This window comes from Phocoena phocoena, chromosome 21, assembly GCF_963924675.1.
Source record: "Phocoena phocoena chromosome 21, mPhoPho1.1, whole genome shotgun sequence".
Lineage (NCBI taxonomy): Eukaryota > Metazoa > Chordata > Mammalia > Artiodactyla > Phocoenidae > Phocoena > Phocoena phocoena.
Window position 1 is genome coordinate 504264 of NC_089239.1, and position 11445 is coordinate 515708.

Genomic DNA, 11445 nt, shown 5'->3' on the forward strand with positions numbered 1-11445 from the left:
GCCAGGAAAGTGTGACCTCACAGCAGAGGTCCCACCTCACAGAAGGTTGAGGAGCCCAGCCAGGAGCAGACTCTCACCAGAGGGCCCACAACACCAAGGGAATGGGAACCAGGAAGAAGTAGCCTCACACCAGTTGGGCCACATCATCGAAAGGTGAGGAACCCAGCACATGTGGCCTCAAACCAGAGAACCCACATCACCAATTGGCTGGGAATGAGGCATGCAGTAATAGCCTCACAAAAGAGGGCCCATAGAATAAAAATTTGAGGAAACCAGCAGTTGGAACCTCTGAGCAGGTGGCCCAGAACAGCGAGGCTATGGGATCCAGGCCGGAGTGAAGTCACACCAGAGTGCCTACATCATGAAACTGTAAGCAACCCAGCCGTTGGGACTCCAGAACAGAAGGCCCACATTCCCATTGGGATGGGAACCTTGCAGGAGTGTCCTTGCACCACTGGGCGCACATCAGAAAATGTCGGAATCTCAGGAGTTAGGGCCTGACAGCAGAGGACCTTCATAACCGAGGGGACGAGGCCCCCAGCAGGATCCACCTGCCACTAGAGGGCCCGCGTTGCCAAGGGGATGTGTGCCAGCCAGGCAGGAGTGACCTCACAGGAGATGGCCCACCTCACACAAGGGTGACGAACCCAGCCAGCATCAGAATCTCACCAGAGGGCCCAAAACACCAAGGGGATGGGAACCAGACAGGAAGTTCCTCACACCAATGTGGTCACATCATCGAAAGTTGAGGAACCCTGCATATGTGGCCTCAATCCAGAGGACACACATCACCAAGGGGCTGAGAGTGAGGCAGGCAGGAGTAGACTCACAACAGAGGGCCCATAGAATTAAAATGGTGAGAAATCCAGTAGTTGCATTCTCCCCGCATGCAGCCCAGAGCACCTAGGCTATGGGATCAAGGCCGGAGTGAACTCACACCAGAGGGCCCACATCATGAAGCTGTGAGCAAGCCAGCCGTTGGGACTTCAGAGCATAAGTCCCACATCCCCATGGGGATGGCAACTTGGCAGGAGTGTCTTCACACCAGTGGGCGCACATCAGAAATTTTGGTGAGCCCAGAGCCTCTAGGGCCTGATGCAAGAGGGCCCTCATCACCAAAGGGAGAGACTCCCAGCTGGATCCAAGTGCCACTAGAGGGCCCACGTTGCCTAGGAGCCATGTGCCAGCCAGGCATTTGTGACCTCACAGCAGAGGGCTCACCTCACAGAAGGGTGAGGAACACAGCCAGGATCAGACTCTCACCAGAGTTCCCACATAACCAAGGGAATGTGTATCAGGCAGGAGTGTCTTCACAACAGAGGGGCCACATCAACGAAAGGTGAGCAACCCAGCACATGTGACCTCAAACCAGAGGAACCACATCACCAAAGAGCTGGGAGAGAGTCAAGCAGAAGTAGCCTCACAATAGAGAGCCGATAGAATTAAAAGTGTGAGGAATTCAGCAGCTGGATCTTCCCATCAGGTGGCCCAGAGCACTGAGGCTATTGAATCAATGCCGAAGTGAACTCACAGCAGAGGGTCCACATCATGAAACTGTGAGCAAGCCAGCCGTTGGGACCTCAGAGCAGAAGGCCCACATCCCCATGGTGATGGGATCCTTGCAGGAGTATCCTCGCACCACTGGGTGCACATCAGAAAATGTGGGGAGCCCAGAAGTAAGGCCCTGAAACAAGAGGGCCCTCATCACTGAGGGGGAGGAGGCTCCCAGTAGAGTCCAACTGCCACGAGAGGGCCCACGTTGCGAAGGTGACGTGAGACAACCAGGCATGAATGTCCTCACAGCAGAGGGTCCACCTGACAGTAGGGTGAGGAAACCAGCCAGGATCAGACTCTCACCAGAGGGCCCACATCATGAAACTGTGAGAAAGCCAGCCTTTGGGACCTCATAGCAGAAGACCCACATCCCCATGGGGATGGCAACCTGGCAGGAGTGTCCTCGCACCAGTGGGCGCACATCAGAACTTGTAGGGAGCCCAGCAGTTTGGGCCTGACACCAGAGGACCCACATCACCGAGGGGATGAGAATCCCAGTAGGATCCAACTGACACCAGAGGGCCCACGTGGCCAAGGGGACGTGTGCCAACCAGGCAGGAGTGACCTCACAGCAGAGGGTCCACCTCACAGAAGCTTGAGGAACACAGCTAGGCTCAGACTTTCACCAGAGGCCCACATCACCAAGAGGAGGGGAACCATGCAGGAGTGTCCTCACATCAGTGGGATCACATCAGCGAAAGGTGAAAAACCCAGCACATGTGTCCTCAAACCAGAGGAGCCACATCGTTGTGGGGCTGGAAGTGAGCCAGGAAGGAGTAGCCTCACAACAGAAGGCCAAAAGAATAAAAAAGGTGAGGAATCCAACAGTTGGAACCTCCCAGAAGGTGGCCCAGAGCACCGAGGCTATGGGATCCAGGCCGTAGTGAACTCACACCAGAGGGCCCACATAATGAAACTCTGAGTAACCCAGCCTTTGGGTTCTCAGAGCAGAAGGCCCACATCCCCAAGGGAATGGGAACCTGACAGGGGTGTCCTCGCACCCATGGGCGCACATCAGAACATGTTTGGAGGCCAGCAGTCAGGGCCTGACGCCAGAAGGCCCTCATCACTGAGAGGAGGAGGCTCCCAGAAGGCTCAAAATGTCATCAGATGGCCCACGTTGCCAAGGCAACGTGTGCCAGCCAGGAAAGTGTGACCTCACAGCAAAGGTCCCACCTCATAGAAGGTTGAGGAGCCCAGGCAGGATCAGACTCTCACCAGAGGGCCCACAACACCAAGGGGCTGGGAACCAGGCAGGAGTGTCCTCACACCAGTGGAGCCACATCATCGTAAGGTGAGGAACCCGGGACATGTGGCCTCAAACCAGAGGACGCCCAACACAAAGTGTCTGGCAATGAGGCAGGCAGGAATAGCCTCACAACAGAGGGCCCATACAATATAAATATGAGGAAACCAGCAGTTGGAACCTCCCAGCAGGAGGCCCAGAGCACCGAGGCTCTGGGATCCAGGACGAAGTGAACTCACACCAGAGAGCCCACATCATGTAAGTGTGAGCAACCCAGCCTTTGGGACTCCAGAGCAGAAGGCCCACATCACCATGGGGATGGGAAACTGGCAGGTGTGTCCTCGCTCTTTTGGGCACACATCAAAAAATGTGGAAAGCCCAGAAGTTAGGGCCTGACCCCAGAGGGCCCTCATCACTGAGGGCACAACACTCCCCACAGGCTTTATATGCCACCGGAGAGCCCACATCATCAAGGTGATGTGTGCCAGCCAGGCAGGAGTGAACTCACAGCAGAGGGACCACCTCAGAGAAGGTTGAGAAACCGAGCAAGGATCAGACTCTCAACAGAGGGCCCACATCACCAAGGGAATGTGAAGCAGGAAGAAGTAGCCTCACACCAGTTGGGCCACATCATCGAAAGGTGAGGAAACCAGCACACTTGGCCTCAAAAAAAGAGGATCCACATCACCATGTGATTGGGACTGAGGCAGGCAGGAGTGGCCTCACAACAGAGGGACCATAGAATAATAAAGGTGAGGAATCCAGTAGCTGGAACCTCCCAGCAGGCGTCCCAGAGCCAGAGGCTATGGGATCAGGCCGGAGTGGACTCACACCAGAGAGCCCACATCATGAAACTGTGAGCAACCTAGCCGTTGAGACCTCAAAGCAGAAGGCACACAACCCCATGTGGATGGGAACATGGAAGGAGTGTACTGGCATCACTGGGCGCACATCAGAAAACATGGGGAGCCCAGAAGTTAGAGCCTGACGCAGGAGTGCCCACATCACCCATGGGAGGAGGGTCCAAGCAGGATCCAACTGCTACCAGATGGCCCACGTTGCCAAGGGGACGTGTGCCAGCTAGGCAGGAGTGACCTCACAGCAGAGGGCCCACCTCACAGAAGGGTGAGGAACCAAGCCAGGATCAGACTCTCACCAGAGGGCCTACATCACCAATGGGATGGGAACCAGGCAACAGTGTCCTCACACCAGTCGGGCCACATCATCAAAAGGTGAGGAAGCCAGGACATGTGGCCTCAATTCAGAAGACCCACATCACAAAGGGGCTGGGAATGAGGTAAGCAGGAGTAGCCTCACAACAGAGAGCCCATAGAATAAAAATGTGAGGAATCCAGCAGTTGGAACCTCCCATCATGTGGCCCAGCACACCGAGTCCATGGGATCCAGGATGGAATGAACTCACACCAGAGGGCCCACATCATGAGACTGTGAGCAACCCAGTCTTTGGGACAACAGGGCAGAAACCGCACATCCCCATGGCGATGGGAATCTGGCGGAGTTTTGTCGCACCTTAGGGCACACATCAGAAAATGTGGAAAGACAATCAGTTTGGGCCTGATGCAAGAGGGCCCTCATCACCGAGGGGAGGAGGCTCCCAGTAGGGTAAAACTGCCACCACAGAGCCAACGTCACCAAGATTACTTCTGCCAGCTAGGCAGGAGTGACCTCACACCAGAGCGCAACCTCACAGAAGGGTGAGGAAACCAGTCAGGATCAGACTGTCACCAGAGGGCCCACATCACGAAGGGAATCGGAACCAAGCAGGAGTGTCCTCACACCAGTGGGGCCACATCATCGAAAGGTGAGGAAACTAGCACATGTGGCCTCAAACCACGTCACCAAGGGGCTGCGGGTGAGGCGGGCAGGAGTAGCCTCACAACAGAGGGCCCATAGATTAAACAAGGTGAGGAATCCAGCAGTTGGACCCTCCCAGCAGGCGGCCTGGCACACCAAGGCTGTGGGATTAAGGCAGGAGAGAACTCACACCAGAGAGCCCACATCATGAAACTGTGAGCAACCTAGCCGTTGGGACCTGAGAACAGAAGGCCCACATCCCCATGGGGATGGGAACCAGGCAGAAGTGTCCTCGAACCACTGGGAGCACATCAGAAAATGTGGAGATCCCAGCAGTTAGGGCCCGATGCTAGAGGGCACACATCACCGAGGGGAGGAGGCTCCCAGCATCCTCCAAGTGCCACCAGAGGGCCCATGTAACCAAGGCAACCATTGCCAGCCAGGTAGGTGTGACCTCACAGCAGAGGGCGCACCTCACAGAAGGGTGAGGAACACAGCCAGGATAAGACTCTTGTCAGAGGGCCCACATCACCAAGGGGATGGGAACCAGGAAGAGTGTCCTCACACCTGTGGGATCACATCCACATAATCGAAAGGTGAGGAAACTAGCACATGTGGCCACAAATCAGAGGACCCACATCACGAAGGGGCTGGGAGTGAGGCAGGCAGGAGGATCCTCACAACAGAGGGCCCAGGGGAAAAAAAGGTGAGGAATCCAGAAGTTGGAACCCCCCACCAGGCGTACAGGAGTACCGAGGCCAAACCCTGCAGAAAGTAGGCATAGAGGGAACTCTCCTCAACATAATAAAGGCCATATATTACAAGCGCACAGCAAACATCATCCTCAATGGTGAAAAACTGAAAGCATTTCCACTAAGATCAGGAACAAGACAAGGTTGCCCACTCTGCCACTCTTGTTCAACATAGTTTTGGAAGTTTTAGCCACAGCAATCAGAGAAGAAAAGGAAATAAAAGGAATCGAAATCAGAAAAGAAGAAGGAAAGCTGTCACTGTTTGCAAATGACATGATACTATACATAAAGAATCCTAAAGATGTTACCAGAAAACTACTAGAGCTAATCAATGAATTTGGTAAAGTAGCAGGATACAAAATTACTGCACAGAAATCTCTGGCATTCCTATATACTAATGATGAAAAATCTGAAAGTGAAATCAAGAAAACCCTCCCATTTACCATTGCAACAATAAGAATAAAATATCTAGGAATAAACCTAAGGAGACAAAAGACCTGTATGCAGAAAATTATAAGACACTGATGAAAGAAATTAAAGATGATACAAATAGATGGAGAGATATACCATGTTCTTGGATGGGAAGAATCAACATTGTGAAAATGACTCTACTACCCAAAGCAATCTACAGATTCAATGCAATCCCTATCAAACTACCACTGGCATTTTTCACAGAACTAGAAAATAATATTCGTAATTTGTATGGAAACACAAAAGACCCCGAATAGCCAAAGCAATCTTGAGAATGAAAAAAGGAAGTGGAGGTATCAGGCTCCCTGACTATACTATATCAGACTATACTACAAAGCTACAGTAATCAAGACAGTATGGTAGTGGCACAAAAACAGAAAGATAGATCATTGGAACAGGATAGAAATCCCAGAGATAAACCCATGCACATATGGACACCTTATCTTTGATAAAGGTGGCAGGAATGTACAGTGGAGAAAGGACAGCCTTTTCAATAAATGGTGCTGGGAAAACTGGACAGGTACATGTAAAAGTATGAGATTAGATCACTCCCTAACACCATACACAAAAATAAGCTCAAAATGGATTAAAGACCTAAATGTAAGGCCAGAAACTATCAAACTGTTAGAGGAAAACATAGGCAGAACACTCTATGACATAAATCACAGCAAGATCCTTTCTGACCCACCTCCTAGAGTAATGGAAATAAAAACAAAAACAAACAAATGGGACCTAATGAAACTTCAAAGCTTTTGCACAGCAAAGGAAACCATAAACAAGAGCAAAAGACAACCCTCAGAATGGGAGAAAATATTTGCAAATGAAGCAACTGACAAAGGATTAATCTCCAAAATTTACAAGCAGGTCATGCAGCTCAATAACAAAGAAACAAAGAACCCAATCCAAAAATGGGCAGAAGACCTAAATAGACATTTCTCCAAAGAAGATTTATAGAATGCCAACAAACACATGAAAGAATGCTCAACATCATTAATCATTAGAGAAATGTAAATCAAAACTACAATGAGATATCATCTCACACCAGTCAGAATGGCCATCATCAAAAAATCTACAAACAACAAATGCTGGAGAGGGTGTGGAGAAAAGGGAACACTCTTGCACTGCTGGTGGGAATGTGAATTGGTTCAGCCACTATGGAGAACAGTATGGAGATTCCTTAAAAAACTACAAATAGAATTACCATTTGACCCAGCAATCCGACTACTGGGCATATACCCTGAGAAAACCAAAATACAAAAAGAGTCATGTACCAAAATGTTCATTGCAGCTCCATTTACAATAGCCCGGAGATGGAAACAACCTAAGTGCCCATCATCGGATGAATGGATAAAGAAGATGTGGCACATATATACAATGGAATATTACTCAGCCTTAAAAAGAAATGAAATTGTTATTTGTAAAGAGATGGATAGACCTAGAGTCTGTCATACAGAGTGAAGTAAGTCAGAAAGAAAAAGGCAAATACCGTATGCTAACACATATATATGGAATTTAAGGAAAAAGAGGATATCATGAAGAACTTAGGGGTGGGACGGGAATAGAGACGCAGACCTACTGGAGAACGGACTTGAGGATATGGGGAGGGGGAAGGGTGAGTTTTTACAGGGCGAGAGATAGTCATGGACATACACACACTAACAAACGTAGTAAGGTAGATAGCTAGTGGGAAGCAGCCGCATGTCACAAGGATATTATCTCAGTGCTTTGCGACAGCCTGCAGGGGTGGTATAGGGAGAGTGGGAGGAAGGGAGACGCAAGAGGGAGGACATATGGGAACATATGTATATATATAACTGATTCACTTTGTTATAGAGCAGAAACTAACACACCATTGTAAAGCAATTGTACCCAAATAAAGATGTTAAAAAAAACAAAACAAACAAACAAACGAACAAAAAAAAAAAAAAACAAGGGGCTGGGAGTGAGGTAGGCAGGAGTAGCCTCAAAACAGAGGGCCCATGGAATAGAAAAGGTGAGGAATCCAGCAGCAGTTAAAACCCCGCAGCAGGTGGCCTGGAGCACCGAGTCTATTGGATCCAGGCCGCAGTGAACTCACACCAGAGAGCCCCACACCATGAAACTCTGAGCAAGCCGGCCATTGGGACTTCAGAGAATAAGGCCCACATCCCCATGGGAATGAGAACCTTGCAGGGCTGTCCTCGCACCACTGGCCACACATCAGGAAATGTGGGGGAGCCCAGCAGTTAAGGTCGGATGCCAAAGGGGCCCTCAGCACTGAGGGGAGGATGCTCCCAAAAGGCTCCAAATGACACCAGAGGACCCACGTCGCCAAGGTGACATGTTCCAGGCAGGAATGACCTGACAGCAGAGGGCCCAGCTCACAGAACTGTGATGAACCCAGGCAGGACCAGACTTCACCAGAGAGCCCATATCACCAAGGGGATGTGAACCAGGCAGGAGTGTCCTAACACCAGTGGGGCCACATCCACATCATCGAAAGTTGAGGAATCCAGCACATGTGGACTCAAACCAGAGGACTCACATCACGAAGGTGCTGGGAGTGAGGCAGGCAGGAGGAGTCTCACAACAGTGGGCCCACGGTGTAAAAACGTGAGGAATCTAACAGTTGGAACCCCCTAGCAGGTGGCCTGGAGCACTGAGGCTATGGGATCCAGGCCACAGTGAACTTAAACCAGAGGAGCCACACAATGAAATTGTGAGCAAGCCGGGCGTTGGGACCTCAGAACAGAAGGCCCACATCGCCATGGGGTTGGGAACCAGGCAGGGGTGACCTGGCACCACAGGGCGCACATCAGGAAATGTGTTGCTGCCCAGAAGTTAGGGAATTTCACCAGAACGACCAGCATCACCGAGGGGAGGAGGCTCTAAGCAGGCTCCAACTGACACAAGAGGGCCCATGTCACCAAGGCGATGTGTGCCAGGCAGGAATGACGTCAGAGCAGAGGGCCCACCTCACAGAACGGTGAGAAACCCAGGCAGGATCAGACTCTCCCCAGAGGGCCCACATCACCAAGGTGATGGGAACCTGGCAGGAGTGTCCTCTCACCAGTGGGGCCACATCCACATCTTCGAAATATGAGGAACCCAGCACATGTGGCCTAAAACCAGAGGACCCACATCACAAAGGGTCGAGGAGTGAGTCAGGTAGGAGGGGCCTCTCAAGAGAGGGTCCATGTAATAAAAAAGGTGAGGAATCCAGCAGGTGGAAGTCCCCAGCAGGCAGCCCAGAGCACCGTGGCCATAAGATACAGGCCACAGTGAACTCACACCAGAGGGCCCCACACCATGAAAGTGTGAGCAAGCCCACCATTGGGACCTCAGAACAGAAGGCCCACATCGCCATGGGGATGGGAACCAGGCAGGGGTGTTCTGGCACCACTGGGCGCACTTCAATGTCTTTAAGACCCTATTGCTGAGACAACAAAGGCCCTGATGCAACTCCTACATCATGCCCTGACAGTATGCCCAGAAATGTGCCTGATGCTAGGACTCACTCAGGCACTGTTGCTCTCCCTAAGTCAAGCACTGGAGCTGTCCCTACCTGAAGCCATGATACTGTTTCTCCATAAGGCCCTGATACTAACAGTGACTAAGGTCTTGACATTATCCCTAGCTAATTTCCTGACAGGATCCGTAAATTTTACCCTAAAACTTGGGCTAGCAAATGTCCTGCCCCTTATGCTAATTGAAGCCCTTACCCTGTGCCTAACACAGACACTGAATTTAGGCCCAGGGCCATGACACGGTCACTAGCTGAGGCTTAGATGCTCGTCCTAAATCCAGCCCAGAACTGTCCCTCATTAAAGCCCTAACACTATTCCTAACTCAGGCCCTGACACGGTACCTAACAGAGGCTGAGATACTAGTCCTAACGCAGGCCCTGACACTGTCTCTAACTAAGGCCCTGCTGCCATCAGTATCAAATGTCCTGACATTATCCTGAGCTCATTTCCTCACCCATCTCTTACCAAGGTCCTGAAACTGTCCCAAAGTAAACCCTGACGCTGTCCTTAAGTGAGACCCTGAGGCTGTCCCTAACAGAGGCCCTGATAATGGCTTTAGCATAGCCCCTGAGGCTTAACCTACGAGGCCCTTATGCTGCTCCTAAGTCATGCCCTGATACTATCCCTAGCTAAGGCCCTGACACTCGGATTCACTCAAGACCTGTCACTCTTCCTAAGTCTGGCTCTGACACTGTCCCTACCTGAAGCCCTGACACTGGTCCTAAATTAGGCCCTGATGCTCTCAGTAACTGAACCCTTGGCACGATTCCTAGGTCATGTCCTGACACTGTCCCTAGACCTTAACTTAACCTTGCCTTTAACTAATGTCGAGCCCCTTATGCTAACTAAAGCCCTGATGCTGTCCCTAACTAAGGCCCTGAAATTAGTCCAGAGGACATGACGCTGCCCCTAACTGAGGTCTGGAGGCTCCTCGTAACTCAGGCCCTGACACAACCCCTAACTCAGTCCCTGACACTGTACCTAACAAAGGCTCTGATGCTCATCCAAGTCAGGCCCTGACACTGTCTCTAAGTCCCTGCAACCATCAATATCTAAAGTCCTGATACTACCCTGAGCTAATATCCTGACCCACGCCTTACCAAGGTCCTGAAACTGTCCCAAAGGAAGTCCTGACGCTGTCCCTAAGCGAGGCCCTAAGAATGTCCGTAACACATGCCCTGAGAATGTGTTTTACGAAGACACTAAAGCTGATCCTACAGAGGGCAGGAGTGTCCTCGCACCACTTAGCACATATGAGAAAATGTGGGGAGCCCAGCAGTTAGAACCGAACGCCAGAGGGCCCTCATTACCAAGGGGAGGAGACCCCAGCAGGCTCCAACTGCCACCAGAGGGCTGACGTCACCAAGGTGAGGTGTGCCAGCCAGGCAGGAGTGACCACAGAAGAGAGGGCCCACTTTACAGAAATGTGAGGAACACAACCAGGATCAGACTCTCACCAGAGTGCCCAAATCACCAAGGGGAGGGGAACTAGGCAGGAGTGTCCTCACACCAGTGGGGCCAAATCAACGAAAGGTGAAGAACCCAGCACATTTGGCCTGAAACCAGAGGACAAACATCAACAAGGGGCTGGGAGTAAGGCAGGCAGGAGGACCCTCACAACACAGGGCCCATGGAATAGAAAATTTGAGGAATCCAGCAGTTGGAACCTCCCAGCCGGCAGCCCAGAGCACCAAGGCTATGGGATCTAGGCCGGCGTGAACTCACACCTGAGGGCCCTCATCATGAAACTGTTAGCAACCCAGCAGTTGGGACCTCAGAGCAGAAGACCCACATTCACATGGGGATGGGAACCTGGCAGGAGTGTCCTTGCACCACCGGGCCCAATTCAGAAAAAGTGGGGAGCCCAGAAGTTAGGCCCTGACGCTAGAGGGCCCTCATCACCGAGGGGAGGAGGCTGTCAGCAGTTTCCAGCTGACATCAGAGGGCTCACGTCGCAAACGCGATGTGTGCCAGCAGGCAGGAGTGACCTCACAGCTGTGGGCCCACCTCACAGATGGGTGAGGAACCCAGCCAGGATTAGATTCTCACAAGAAGGCCCACATCACCAAGCAGATGGGAACGAGGCAGGAGTGTCCTCACA